This window comes from Drosophila bipectinata, unplaced genomic scaffold (genome assembly GCF_030179905.1).
Source record: "Drosophila bipectinata strain 14024-0381.07 unplaced genomic scaffold, DbipHiC1v2 scaffold_143, whole genome shotgun sequence".
Classification (NCBI taxonomy): Eukaryota; Metazoa; Arthropoda; class Insecta; order Diptera; family Drosophilidae; genus Drosophila; species Drosophila bipectinata.
The window spans coordinates 1-15,000 of NW_027222781.1; the positions used below are offsets into that span (position 1 = coordinate 1).

General features: G+C 31.5%; 2 non-coding genes and 1 pseudogene across 2 annotated transcripts; all 3 read left to right on the forward strand.

Moving 5' to 3' along the window:
• The first annotated feature begins 726 nt into the window (after positions 1 to 726).
• Positions 727 to 2,720, forward strand: LOC138926997 (small subunit ribosomal RNA). The gene has a single exon (XR_011443647.1). It is a non-coding gene; the product is annotated as a small subunit ribosomal RNA (ribosomal RNA).
• Positions 2,721 to 3,427: 707 nt separating this feature from the next.
• LOC138927002 (5.8S ribosomal RNA) lies at positions 3,428 to 3,605 on the forward strand (annotated as a pseudogene).
• Positions 3,606 to 3,924: 319 nt separating this feature from the next.
• LOC138927000 (large subunit ribosomal RNA) lies at positions 3,925 to 7,874 on the forward strand. The gene has a single exon (XR_011443650.1). It is a non-coding gene; the product is annotated as a large subunit ribosomal RNA (ribosomal RNA).
• Positions 7,875 to 15,000: the final 7,126 nt, after the last annotated feature.

Consider the following 15,000-nt stretch of genomic DNA (forward strand, 5'->3'; position numbering starts at 1 on the left):
TACGTCTTATTATAAATTATATTTGACAAGTTTCCAATTATTATCGTTAATTTCTGGTTCTAGGCAAATAAAAATTTCTTTTTATTATATCCTAGTAAGTATATGGAATAAATTTAATTTCATATACGTTATATGATAATAGTAGTAATTATTATTATTATATTATATTGTATAAATAAATATGAATAAACTATATATATGAAAATATATAAATATATGAAATAAAAAGTGCTTAGTTTTATATCATATAAAACTAGACTTTTATATACAAAGAAAATAAATTTAAATTTATTATCAAAATACATATGCGATAATTTATTATAAAATTAAGCAAATATATATATGTGAATATATACAAATTGTTGTATGTGAAAATATAAAGATATTTTAGAATTAAATATATGCATAATATTGTATTTTATTAAAAAAAATATTAAAGAAGGCTTATATAAATAAAAAGACCGCCCGCTCATATAAATACCCTAACACAAACGAGGGTTTAAGAAAAAGCCATGAAAAAAATATACCCTGAGGTGTATGCGTTGGGCACCCGAGGGATATATTATAAATATATATTATATATATATATATTTTAATAAATGAACGAATATTGAATGCCATATAATAATTGGCCAAATTCGTTAATATTTAATTTATACAAATATTTGCAATATTTATTTTCTATATATCAATATGAAAATGAAATATATCAAAGATATAAACATTATTCTGGTTGATCCTGCCAGTAGTTATATGCTTGTCTCAAAGATTAAGCCATGCATGTCTAAGTACACACGCATTAAAAGTGAAACCGCAAAAGGCTCATTATATCAGTTATGGTTCCTTAGATCGTTAACAGTTACTTGGATAACTGTGGTAATTCTAGAGCTAATACATGCAATTAAAACATGAACCTTATGGACATGTGCTTTTATTAGGCTAAAACCAAGCGATCGCAAGATCGTTATATTGGTTGAACTCTAGATAACATGCAGATCGTATGGTCTTGTACCGACGACAGATCTTTCAAATGTCTGCCCTATCAACTTTTGATGGTAGTATCTAGGACTACCATGGTTGCAACGGGTAACGGGGAATCAGGGTTCGATTCCGGAGAGGGAGCCTGAGAAACGGCTACCACATCTAAGGAAGGCAGCAGGCGCGTAAATTACCCACTCCCAGCTCGGGGAGGTAGTGACGAAAAATAACAATACAGGACTCATATCCGAGGCCCTGTAATTGGAATGAGTACACTTTAAATCCTTTAACAAGGACCAATTGGAGGGCAAGTCTGGTGCCAGCAGCCGCGGTAATTCCAGCTCCAATAGCGTATATTAAAGTTGTTGCGGTTAAAACGTTCGTAGTTGAACTTGTGCTTCATACGGGTAGTACAACATACAATTGTAGTTAGTACTATACCTTTATGTATGTAAGCGTATTACCGGTGGAGTTCTTATATATGTTTAAATACTTGTATTTTTTCATATGTTCCTCCTATTTAAAAACCTGCATTAGTGCTCTTAAACGAGTGTTATTGTGGGCCGGTACAATTACTTTGAACAAATTAGAGTGCTTAAAGCAGGCTTCAAATGCCTGAATATTCTGTGCATGGGATAATGAAATAAGACCTCTGTTCTGCTTTCATTGGTTTTCAGATCAAGAGGTAATGATTAATAGAAGCAGTTTGGGGGCATTAGTATTACGACGCGAGAGGTGAAATTCTTGGACCGTCGTAAGACTAACTTAAGCGAAAGCATTTGCCAAAGATGTTTTCATTAATCAAGAACGAAAGTTAGAGGTTCGAAGGCGATCAGATACCGCCCTAGTTCTAACCATAAACGATGCCAGCTAGCAATTGGGTGTAGCTACTTTTATGGCTCTCTCAGTCGCTTCCCGGGAAACCAAAGCTTTTGGGCTCCGGGGGAAGTATGGTTGCAAAGCTGAAACTTAAAGGAATTGACGGAAGGGCACCACCAGGAGTGGAGCCTGCGGCTTAATTTGACTCAACACGGGAAAACTTACCAGGTCCGAACATAAGTGTGTAAGACAGATTGATAGCTCTTTCTCGAATCTATGGGTGGTGGTGCATGGCCGTTCTTAGTTCGTGGAGTGATTTGTCTGGTTAATTCCGATAACGAACGAGACTCAAATATATTAAATAGATATCTTCAGGATTATGGTGTTGAAGCTTATATAGCCTTCATTCATGGTAGCAGTAAAATGTTTATTGTGTTTGAATGTGTTTATATAAGTGGAGCCGTACCTGTTGGTTTGTCCCATTATAAGGATACTAGCTTCTTAAATGGACAAATTGCGTCTAGCAATAATGAGATTGAGCAATAACAGGTCTGTGATGCCCTTAGATGTCCTGGGCTGCACGCGCGCTACAATGAAAGTATCAACGTGTATTTCCTAGACCGAGAGGTCCGGGTAAACCGCTGAACCACTTTCATGCTTGGGATTGTGAACTGAAACTGTTCACATGAACTTGGAATTCCTAGTAAGTGTGAGTCATTAACTCGCATTGATTACGTCCCTGCCCTTTGTGCACACCGCCCGTCGCTACTACCGATTGAATTATTTAGTGAGGTCTCCGGACGTGATCACTGTGACGCCTTGTGTGTTACGGTTGTTTCGCAGAAGTTGACCGAACTTGATTATTTAGAGGAAGTAAAAGTCGTAACAAGGTTTCCGTAGGTGAACCTGCGGAAGGATCATTATTGAATGAATCTTATCCGTTATTAAAATATTTATTATATATAAATATATAAATAAAAATTACCCAAAAATAAAAGACATATATATTATATTGAATATATAGACCATTTGTTGTCTTCAATATAAATTGCGTGTATATTTAATTAATATACATGCGTTGCGTGATGTATTGTTCATATTAAATTATGCGCATACATTGATAAATGCAACACCTAAAATATACATTGTTGTACCTGATATACAGGTTAATGCTTTATATAATATTAAAACAATATAAATTATATTTATATTGATTATATAAAACTAAGACATTTCGCAACAATTATTTTAGGTATATAAAAAAATTAAACATATTTTATATGTTTAAATATAGACGAATATATTGAATATAAATTGCGTGTATATTTAATTAATATACATGCGTTGCGTGATGTATTGTTCATATTAAATTATGCGCATACATTGATAAATGCAACACCTAAAATATACATTGTTGTACCTGATATACAGGTTAATGCTTTATATAATATTAAAACAATATAAATTATATTTATATTGATTATATAAAACTAAGACATTTCGCAACAATTATTTTAGGTATAAAAATAACTTTATTGAAGGAATTGATATATGCCAGTTAAATGGTGTATTTTTAATTTCTTTCAATAAAAACATAATTGACGAATTGTATATTTATATATATTTATAAAACTCTAAGCGGTGGATCACTCGGCTCATGGGTCGATGAAGAACGCAGCAAACTGTGCGTCATCGTGTGAACTGCAGGACACATGAACATCGACATTTGAACGCATATCGAAGTCCATGCTGTTATGTACTTTAATTAATTTTATAGTGCTGCTTGGACTACATATGGTTGAGGGTTGTAAGACTATGCTAATAAAGTTGCTTATTATTATATATTTTTATAATGATATGCATATGGTATATTATTGGATATATTTATATATTCATAATATTAAATATAAAAGCAATTATCTCAAATATTTATAAAAGAAAAATGAAGATATACAATTCTTTCTTTTTTCAATTCAAATAATACTGAGAAATGTCTAGCATAAAAAAAATTAAATTTTTTTTAACTAGAATTGTCTCTTATTTAAAGATGCGAAAATTGAAAATATATCAAATATATTGTTCTTCATAAAGATATATTAGTTATATATATATATACATTGCTTTATACAACCTCAACTCATATGGGACTACCCCCTGAATTTAAGCATATTAATTAGGGGAGGAAAAGAAACTAACAAGGATTTTCTTAGTAGCGGCGAGCGAAAAGAAATCAGTTCAGCACTAAGTCACTTTGTCTATATGGCAAATGTGAGATGCAGTGTATGGAGCGTCAATATTCTAGTATGAGAAATTAACGATTTAAGTCCTTCTTAAATGAGGCCATTTACCCATAGAGGGTGCCAGGCCCGTATAACGTTAATGATTACTAGATGATGTTTCCAAAGAGTCGTGTTGCTTGATAGTGCAGCACTAAGTGGGTGGTAAACTCCATCTAAAACTAAATATAACCATGAGACCGATAGTAAACAAGTACCGTGAGGGAAAGTTGAAAAGAACTCTGAATAGAGAGTTAAATAGTACGTGAAACTGCTTAGAGGTTAAGCCCGATGAACCTGAATATCCATTATGGAAAATTCATCATTAAAGTTATAATATTTAAATAATATTATAGAAATAGTGTGCATTTTTTCCATATAAGGACATTGTAATCTATTAACATATATAATTTATCATAAAATATGACTTATAGTTTATTCAAATTATTATGCTTGCATTTTAACATAGGATAAATGTCATTAATTTGATAAAGTGTTGATAGATTAATAAGAATACAGTGCGTTAATTTTTCGGAATTATATAATGGCATAATTATCATTGATTTTTGTGTTTATTATATGCACTTGTATGATTAACAATGCGAAAGATTCAGGATACCTTCGGGACCCGTCTTGAAACACGGACCAAGGAGTCTAACATATGTGCAAGTTATTGGGATATAAACCTAATAGCGTAATTAACTTGACTATTAATGGGATTAGTTTTTTAACTATTTTATAGTTAATTAACACAATCCCGGGGCGTTCTATATAGTTATGTATAATAATATTTATATTATTTATGCCTCTAACTGGAACGTACCTTGAGCAGATATGCTGTGACCCGAAAGATGGTGAACTATACTTGATCAGGTGAAAGTCAGGGACAACCCTGATGGAAGACCGAAACAGTTCTGACGTGCAAATCGATTGTCAGAATTGAGTATAGGGGCGAAAGACCAATCGAACCATCTAGTAGCTGGTTCCTTCCGAAGTTTCCCTCAGGATAGCTGGTGCATTTTAATGTTATATAAAATAATCTTATCTGGTAAAGCGAATGATTAGAGGCCTTAGGGTCGAAACGATCTTAACCTATTCTCAAACTTTAAATGGGTAAGAACCTTAACTTTCTTGATATGAAGTTTAAGGTTATGATATAATGTGCCCAGTGGGCCACTTTTGGTAAGCAGAACTGGCGCTGTGGGATGAACCAAACGTAATGTTACGGTGCCCAAATTAACAACTCATGCAGAAACCATGAAAGGCGTTGGTTGCTTAAAACAGCAGGACGGTGATCATGGAAGTCGAAATCCGCTAAGGAGTGTGTAACAACTCACCTGCCGAAGCAACTAGCCCTTAAAATGGATGGCGCTTAAGTTGTATACCTATACATTACCGCTAAAGTAGATGATTTATATTACTTGTAATATAAATTTTGAAACTTTAGTGAGTAGGAAGGTACAATGGTATGCGTAGAAGTGTTTGGCGTAAGCCTGCATGGAGCTGCTATTGGTACAGATCTTGGTGGTAGTAGCAAATAATCGAATGAGACCTTGGAGGACTGAAGTGGAGAAGGGTTTCGTGTGAACAGTGGTTGATCACGAGTTAGTCGGTCCTAAGTTCAAGGCGAAAGCCGAAAATTTTCAAGTAAAAATAAATATTACAATTATTGTGAAAATTATATACTTGAATAATTTTGAACGAAAGGGAATACGGTTCCAATTCCGTAACCTGTTGAGTATCCGTTTGTTATTAAATATGGGCCTCGTGCTCATCCTGGCAACAGGAACGACCATAAAGAAGCCGTCGAGAGATATCGGAAGAGTTTTCTTTTCTGTTTTATAGTCGTACTACCATGGAAGTCTTTCGCAGAGAGATATGGTAGATGGGCTAGAAGAGCATGACATATACTGTTGTGTCGATATTTTCTCCTCGGACCTTGAAAATTTATGGTGGGGATACGCAAACTTCTCAACAGGCCGTACCAATATCCGCAGCTGGTCTCCAAGGTGAAGAGTCTCTAGTCGATAGAATAATGTAGGTAAGGGAAGTCGGCAAATTAGATCCGTAACTTCGGGATAAGGATTGGCTCTGAAGATTGAGATAGTCGGGCTTGATTGGGAAACAATAATATGGTTTATGTGCTCGTTCTGGGTAAATAGAGTTATAATCATTTATGGTTGTAACTTGTTCCCCGGATAGTTTAGTTACGTATCCAATTGTGGAACTTTCTTGCTAAAATTTTTAAGAATACTAGTTGGGTCAAACCAATTAGTTCTTATTAATTATAACGATTATCAATTAACAATCAATTCAGAACTGGCACGGACTTGGGGAATCCGACTGTCTAATTAAAACAAAGCATTGTGATGGCCCTAGCGGGTGTTGACACAATGTGATTTCTGCCCAGTGCTCTGAATGTCAAAGTGAAGAAATTCAAGTAAGCGCGGGTCAACGGCGGGAGTAACTATGACTCTCTTAAGGTAGCCAAATGCCTCGTCATCTAATTAGTGACGCGCATGAATGGATTAACGAGATTCCTTCTGTCCCTATCTACTATCTAGCGAAACCACAGCCAAGGGAACGGGCTTGGAATAATTAGCGGGGAAAGAAGACCCTTTTGAGCTTGACTCTAATCTGGCAGTGTAAGGAGACATAAGAGGTGTAGAATAAGTGGGAGATATTAGACTTCGGTTTGGTATCGACAATGAAATACCACTACTCTTATTGTTTCCTTACTTACTTGATTAAATGGAACGTGTATCATTTCCTAGCCATTATACGGATATATTTATTATATCTTATGGTATTGGGTTTTGATGCAAGCTTCTTGATCAAAGTATCACGAGTTTGTTATATAATCGCAAACAAATTCTTTAATGAGAGATGCATTCATGTATTATCGATTTGAAAATTTGGTATAACTCCAATTACTCAGGTATGATCCAATTCAAGGACATTGCCAGGTAGGGAGTTTGACTGGGGCGGTACATCTCTCAAATAATAACGGAGGTGTCCCAAGGCCAGCTCAGTGCGGACAGAAACCACACATAGAGCAAAAGGGCAAATGCTGACTTGATCTCGGTGTTCAGTACACACAGGGACAGCAAAAGCTCGGCCTATCGATCCTTTTGGTTTAAAGAGTTTTTAACAAGAGGTGTCAGAAAAGTTACCATAGGGATAACTGGCTTGTGGCGGCCAAGCGTTCATAGCGACGTCGCTTTTTGATCCTTCGATGTCGGCTCTTCCTATCATTGTGAAGCAAAATTCACCAAGCGTTGGATTGTTCACCCATGCAAGGGAACGTGAGCTGGGTTTAGACCGTCGTGAGACAGGTTAGTTTTACCCTACTAATGACAAAACGTTGTTGCGACAGCATTCCTGCGTAGTACGAGAGGAACCGCAGGTACGGACCAATGGCACAATACTTGTTCGAGCGAACAGTGGTATGACGCTACGTCCGTTGGATTATGCCTGAACGCCTCTAAGGTCGTATCCGTGCTGGACTGCAATGATAAATAAGGGGCAATTTGCATTGTATGGCTTCTAAACCATTTAAAGTTTATTATTTATATTTTAAACGACAATGGATGTGATGCCAATGTAATTTGTAACATAGTAAATTGGGAGGATCTTTGATCACCTGATGCCATGCTAGTTACATATGAAAACATTATTTAATACAATGACAAAGCCTAGAATCAATTGTAAACGACTTTTGTAACGGGCAAGGTGTTGTAAGTGGTTGAGCAGCTGCCATACTGCGATCCACTGAAGCTTATCCTTTGCTTGATGATTCGAAATATAAAAAAAATGTAAATATGCATGTGTAAATATGTATATTTAGTATAAAAAATCTTTATATGCTATATCTAAGAAAGCATATAAGGATTTATCACGGGTTGTCCACGTTTCCCTACTAATTGTGGCCTACTAACTGTTTCGTCATCTTATTAGTGACGTGAAAAATGAAAATAATATTTTTCATTTATATTGTTATAAGTCTTAAACCTTAAGACGGCGGGAGTTGAATTACTTTCGTTTAGGTAGCCAAATGCCTCGTCATCTTATTAGTGACGTGAAAAATGAAAATAATATTTTTCATTTATATTGTTATAAGTCTTAAACCTTATAACGGCGGAAGATGAATTACTTTCTTTTAGGTAGCCAAATGCCTCGTCATCTTATTAGTGACGTGAAAAATGAAAATAATATTTTTCATTTATATTGTTATAAGTCTTAAACTTTAAGACGGCGGGAGTTGAATTACTTTCGCATAGGTAGCCAAATGCCTCGTCATCTTATTAGTGACGCGCATGATTCAATTCAAGAGATTCCTTCTGTCCCTATTTAAAACCTCACGGATATTAAAAATATTAAACATATATTGTTATAAGTCTTAAACCTTAAGACGGCGGGAGTTGAATTACTTTCGCATAGGTAGCCAAATGCCTCGTCATCTTATTAGTGACGCGCATGATTCAATTCAAGAGATTCCTTCTGTCCCTATTTAAAACCTCACGGATATTAAAAATATTAAACATATATTGTTATAAGTCTTAAACCTTAAGACGGCGGGAGTTGAATTACTTTCGCATAGGTAGCCAAATGCCTCGTCATCTTATTAGTGACGTGAAAAATGAAAATAATATTTTTCATTTATATTGTTATAAGTCTTAAACTTTAAGACGGCGGGAGTTGAATTACTTTCGCATAGGTAGCCAAATGCCTCGTCATCTTATTAGTGACGTGAAAAATGAAAATAATATTTTTCATTTATATTGTTATAAGTCTTAAACCTTATAACGGCGGAAGATGAATTACTTTCGTTTAGGTAGCCAAATGCCTCGTCATCTTAATAGTGACGTGAAAAATGAAAATAATATTTTTCATTTATATTGTTATAAGTCTTAAACTTTAAGACGGCGGGAGTTGAATTACTTTCGCATAGGTAGCCAAATGCCTCGTCATCTTATTAGTGACGTGAAAAATGAAAATAATATTTTTCATTTATATTGTTATAAGTCTTAAACCTTATAACGGCGGAAGATGAATTACTTTCGTTTAGGTAGCCAAATGCCTCGTCATCTTATTAGTGACGTGAAAAATGAAAATAATATTTTTCATTTATATTGTTATAAGTCTTAAACTTTAAGACGGCGGGAGTTGAATTACTTTCGCATAGGTAGCCAAATGCCTTGTCATCTTATTAGTGACGCGCATGATTCAATTCAAGAGATTCCTTCTGTCCCTATTTAAAACCTCACGGATATTAAAAATATTAAACATATATTGTTATAAGTCTTAAACCTTAAGACGGCGGGAGTTGAATTACTTTCGCATAGGTAGCCAAATGCCTCGTCATCTTATTAGTGACGCGCATGATTCAATTCAAGAGATTCCTTCTGTCCCTATTTAAAACCTCACGGATATTAAAAATATTAAACATATATTGTTATAAGTCTTAAACCTTAAGACGGCGGGAGTTGAATTACTTTCGCATAGGTAGCCAAATGCCTCGTCATCTTATTAGTGACGCGCATGATTCAATTCAAGAGATTCCTTCTGTCCCTATTTAAAACCTCACGGATATTAAAAATATTAAACATATATTGTTATAAGTCTTAAACCTTAAGACGGCGGGAGTTGAATTACTTTCGCATAGGTAGCCAAATGCCTTGTCATCTTATTAGTGACGCGCATGATTCAATTCAAGAGATTCCTTCTGTCCCTATTTAAAACCTCACGGATATTAAAAATATTAAACATATATTGTTATAAGTCTTAAACCTTAAGACGGCGGGAGTTGAATTACTTTCGCATAGGTAGCCAAATGCCTCGTCATCTTATTAGTGACGCGCATGATTCAATTCAAGAGATTCCTTCTGTCCCTATTTAAAACCTCACGGATATTAAAAATATTAAACATATATTGTTATAAGTCTTAAACCTTAAGACGGCGGGAGTTGAATTACTTTCGCATAGGTAGCCAAATGCCTCGTCATCTTATTAGTGACGCGCATGATTCAATTCAAGAGATTCCTTCTGTCCCTATTTAAAACCTCACGGATATTAAAAATATTAAACATATATTGTTATAAGTCTTAAACCTTAAGACGGCGGGAGTTGAATTACTTTCGCATAGGTAGCCAAATGCCTCGTCATCTTATTAGTGACGCGCATGATTCAATTCAAGAGATTCCTTCTGTCCCTATTTAAAACCTCACGGATATTAAAAATATTAAACATATATTGTTATAAGTCTTAAACCTTAAGACGGCGGGAGTTGAATTACTTTCGCATAGGTAGCCAAATGCCTCGTCATCTTATTAGTGACGCGCATGATTCAATTCAAGAGATTCCTTCTGTCCCTATTTAAAAACTCACGAATATTAAAAATATTAAAAATATTTTCATATGGATATGCAATCGTATGGATATCCAAATATGTGTGGGAAAGTCGTACTTCCTATACGATAAATGACCGGATTGACGAAACCGTGTTCAAAAAGGTATATAGGGTAGGTGGTGTTCGGCCTACCAATATAATATTAAAATAATATTATATTAAACAGAAGATCGCCAGTATTAATATATAAGCATATGGTTATGAATACATATGCATATAACATATATGAAAATATATGAATATATAAAAAAAAATATATATGAATATGAAAATATTTATATGTATATGGAATATATGGTAGGTGATGATGTTAGCCTACCATATAATATATAATATAATAATTTAATTATATTATATTAAATATGGAAATATTAAAAATATATTAAAAATATTAAAAATATTTTCATATGGATATGCAATCGTATGGATATCCAAATATGTGTGGGAAAGTCATACTTCCCATACAATAAATGACCGGATTGACGAAACCGTGTTCAAAAAGGTATATAGGGTAGGTGGTGTTCAGCCTGCCAATATAATATTAAAATAATATTATATTAAACAGAAGACCGCCAGTATTAATATATGAGCATATGGTTATGAATACATATGCATATAACATATATGAAAATATATGAATATAAAAAAATATATATGGATATGAAAATATTTATATGTATATGAAATATATGGTAGGTGATGAGGATAGCCTACCATATAATATATAATATAATAATTTAATTATATTATATTAAATATGGAAATATTAAAAATATATTAAAAATATTAAAAATATTTTCATATGGATATGCAATCGTATGGATATCCAAATATGTGTGGGAAAGTCATACTTCCCATACAATAAATGACCGGATTGACGAAACCGTGTTCAAAAAGGTATATAGGGTAGGTGGTGTTCGGCCTACCAATATAATATTAAAATAATATTATATTAAACAGAAGACCGCCAGTATTAATATATGAGCATATGGTTATGAATACATATGCATATAACATATATGAAAATATATGAATATAAAAAAATATATATGGATATGAAAATATTTATATGTATATGAAATATATGGTAGGTGATGGTGATAGCCTACCATATAATATATAATATAATAATTTAATTATATTATATTAAATATGGAAATATTAAAAATATATTAAAAATATTAAAAATATTTTCATATGGATATGCAATCGTATGGATATCCAAATATGTGTGGGAAAGTCATACTTCCCATACAATAAATGACCGGATTGACGAAACCGTGTTCAAAAAGGTATATAGGGTAGGTGGTGTTCGGCCTACCAATATAATATTAAAATAATATTATATTAAACAGAAGACCGCCAGTATTAATATATAAGCATATGGTTATGAATACATATGCATATAACATATATGAAAATATATGAATATAAAAAAATATATATGGATATGAAAATATTTATATGTATATGAAATATATGGTAGGTGATGGTGATAGCCTACCATATAATATATAATATAATAATTTAATTATATTATATTAAATATGGAAATATTAAAAATATATTAAAAATATTAAAAATATTTTCATATGGATATGCAATCGTATGGATATCCAAATATGTGTGGGAAAGTCATACTTCCCATACAATAAATGACCGGATTGACGAAACCGTGTTCAAAAAGGTATATAGGGTAGGTGGTGTTCAGCCTGCCAATATAATATTAAAATAATATTATATTAAACAGAAGATCGCCAGTATTAATATATAAGCATATGGTTATGAATACATATGCATATAACATATATGAAAATATATGAATATATAAAAAAAAATATATATGAATATGAAAATATTTATATGTATATGGAATATATGGTAGGTGATGATGTTAGCCTACCATATAATATATAATATAATAATTTAATTATATTATATTAAATATGGAAATATTAAAAATATATTAAAAATATTAAAAATATTTTCATATGGATATGCAATCGTATGGATATCCAAATATGTGTGGGAAAGTCATACTTCCCATACAATAAATGACCGGATTGACGAAACCGTGTTCAAAAAGGTATATAGGGTAGGTGGTGTTCAGCCTGCCAATATAATATTAAAATAATATTATATTAAACAGAAGATCGCCAGTATTAATATATAAGCATATGGTTATGAATACATATGCATATAACATATATGAAAATATATGAATATATAAAAAAAATATATATGAATATGAAAATATTTATTTGTATATGGAATATATGGTAGGTGATGATGTTAGCCTACCATATAATATATAATATAATAATTTAATTATATTATATTAAATATGGAAATATTAAAAATATATTAAAAATATTAAAAATATTTTCATATGGATATGCAATCGTATGGATATCCAAATATGTGTGGGAAAGTCATACTTCCCATACAATAAATGACCGGATTGACGAAACCGTGTTCAAAAAGGTATATAGGGTAGGTGGTGTTCAGCCTGCCAATATAATATTAAAATAATATTATATTAAACAGAAGACCGCCAGTATTAATATATGAGCATATGGTTATGAATACATATGCATATAACATATATGAAAATATATGAATATAAAAAAATATATATGGATATGAAAATATTTATATGTATATGAAATATATGGTAGGTGATGAGGATAGCCTACCATATAATATATAATATAATAATTTAATTATATTATATTAAATATGGAAATATTAAAAATATATTAAAAATATTAAAAATATTTTCATATGGATATGCAATCGTATGGATATCCAAATATGTGTGGGAAAGTCATACTTCCCATACAATAAATGACCGGATTGACGAAACCGTGTTCAAAAAGGTATATAGGGTAGGTGGTGTTCGGCCTACCAATATAATATTAAAATAATATTATATTAAACAGAAGACCGCCAGTATTAATATATGAGCATATGGTTATGAATACATATGCATATAACATATATGAAAATATATGAATATAAAAAAATATATATGGATATGAAAATATTTATATGTATATGAAATATATGGTAGGTGATGGTGATAGCCTACCATATAATATATAATATAATAATTTAATTATATTATATTAAATATGGAAATATTAAAAATATATTAAAAATATTAAAAATATTTTCATATGGATATGCAATCGTATGGATATCCAAATATGTGTGGGAAAGTCATACTTCCCATACAATAAATGACCGGATTGACGAAACCGTGTTCAAAAAGGTATATAGGGTAGGTGGTGTTCGGCCTACCAATATAATATTAAAATAATATTATATTAAACAGAAGACCGCCAGTATTAATATATAAGCATATGGTTATGAATACATATGCATATAACATATATGAAAATATATGAATATAAAAAAATATATATGGATATGAAAATATTTATATGTATATGAAATATATGGTAGGTGATGGTGATAGCCTACCATATAATATATAATATAATAATTTAATTATATTATATTAAATATGGAAATATTAAAAATATATTAAAAATATTAAAAATATTTTCATATGGATATGCAATCGTATGGATATCCAAATATGTGTGGGAAAGTCATACTTCCCATACAATAAATGACCGGATTGACGAAACCGTGTTCAAAAAGGTATATAGGGTAGGTGGTGTTCAGCCTGCCAATATAATATTAAAATAATATTATATTAAACAGAAGACCGCCAGTATTAATATATGAGCATATGGTTATGAATACATATGCATATAACATATATGAAAATATATGAATATAAAAAAATATATATGGATATGAAAATATTTATATGTATATGAAATATATGGTAGGTGATGGGGATAGCCTACCATATAATATATAATATAATAATATTTATTATATTATAATAAATATGGAAATATTAAATTATTTTCATATGGATATGGATATGGATATGGATATGGATATACATATTCATATGGATATACTAAAATATACTGAAATATACCGATGAGTATATTTAGGTGAGGGTAAAAAGGCAAATAAATACCCAGCTTGACGAAAGTGTGTTCAAAAAGGTATATAGGGTAGGTGGTGTCGTCCTACCAATATAGTATATTATTTATATTATATGAATATACTAAAATACCGATGAGTATTTTTAGGTGAGGGAAAGAAGGCAAATAAATACCCAGCTTGACGAAAGTGTGGTCAAAAAGGTATATATGGTAGGTGGTGTAAGCCTATCTATATAATATAACATACTATATTATATATTATATATACACTATATTGTATACTTAGATAATATCGTTGAAGCGTCTACGTCTTATTATAAATTATAATTTGACAAGTTTCCAATTATTATCGTTAATTTCTGGTTCTAGGCAAATAAAAATTTCTTTTTATTATATCCTAGTAAGTATATGGAATTAAATTTAATTTCATATACGTATATGATAATAGTAGTAATATTATTATTATTATTATTGTATAAATAAATAT